Raw genomic sequence first — 1,469 nt, 5'->3', positions numbered from 1 at the left:
GAGTGTACCGGTTACCAAGCTTCTTAACATACAGGTACCATGAGTGTACCGGTCCAAGCTTCTTAACATACAGGTACCATGAGTGTACCGGTTCCGAGCTTCTTAACTAACAGGTACCATGAGTGTACCGGTCCAAGCTTCTTAACATACAGGTACCATGAGCGTACCGGTGCCAAGCTTCTTAACACATAGGTACCATGAGTGTACCAATTCCGAGCTTCTTAACACTTAGGTATTACGAGTGTACCGGTTCCGAGCTTCTTATTACATAAGTACCGCGAGTGTTCCGGTACCAAGCTCTTAGCAACTAATTCTCTGACCTTCATTAAATGGGGCTTCAAATTTAAAAAAAAAAAAGAACCTTTGTAAGTACTTTCAACCACTGGTCAGTATCAGACTTTATTTGAAATATTTGAATGTGGTTATCGCTGAAATATATCAAAATATGAGTTATAATGTACAAGAATCCTTCCTTTAGCAGCATGCAAGGTCAAAGCACGAGACGTTAATCAACTAACGTTACCTTTTTTTTTTCAGAAGGTAAGGCCTACGTCAGATATTTTCTCAGGCAAGACCAAACAGACTGAAAAGGTCGCTAAACAACAGACAAACGCACGTTTTTTATACGGAAGTATGAATCCTGTAATTGTTTATCAAATCTCTATGAGTGAATTCCTTTATTAAGGTCGTTTAAAACTGTGGAATTTACCACGCATTGTTTGTTTTTGTATAGAATTTTGTTACAAGCGCTTTAAGCAGACGGAATACAACTTACCCTAAACACGTACATTCTAAAATTCGGTGAGTCAGACCATATTTGCTGGATACAGTGCAACTCCTGACGAAATTTATTTCCGGGTCGCCTCCCCCCCCCCCCTCTCCAGTGGCTCGGCGGCAAATCTGAAGGTTTAAAACACACACACACAAAAAATTAAAAAATAGGCTTTGTTATCTGTGATGGACACGGCACAGATAACCCATTATTTAGCTTCGTACTTAACAACAGACAAACAAAAACAAATACACGTCTTCAAGTTAACTTTTTGCTCTATGTATATTTTGTGATTTGCAAACCAGTTAGAGCGACAAAATGTTATGGTTTGAGTCCCGTTACTCGCCAACTCTTGGGCTACTCTAATCGAATAGTGAAATTTGACTGTCACTCTTATAATGCTCCCACAACCCCAAAGTGAGAATCGTCTTTTTTTTCTTCATAAGTGCTGTTGACCAGTTGAATTCAAAATTAGATATGTCTAGTGCAGATAGCCCTTGTGTAGCTTCGCGAGAATTCCCGAAACACCTACCGATTTTGTTTTAAAATCGATAACCAGTGTTAACAAGTTAATTGTTCCCTAATAATACGTAGAGTATGGGCCAAACTGAAGCTGAAGACCAGATATGAATTAAACAATATAGATATGGTGTATAGAAGGGTGAACAGCCGATGAATTTAAATAACTTCGTTTTCC

This window comes from Limulus polyphemus, unplaced genomic scaffold (genome assembly GCF_000517525.1).
Source record: "Limulus polyphemus unplaced genomic scaffold, Limulus_polyphemus-2.1.2 Scaffold8678, whole genome shotgun sequence".
Lineage (NCBI taxonomy): Eukaryota > Metazoa > Arthropoda > Merostomata > Xiphosura > Limulidae > Limulus > Limulus polyphemus.
Note: the sequence above shows the minus strand (reverse complement) of the source record.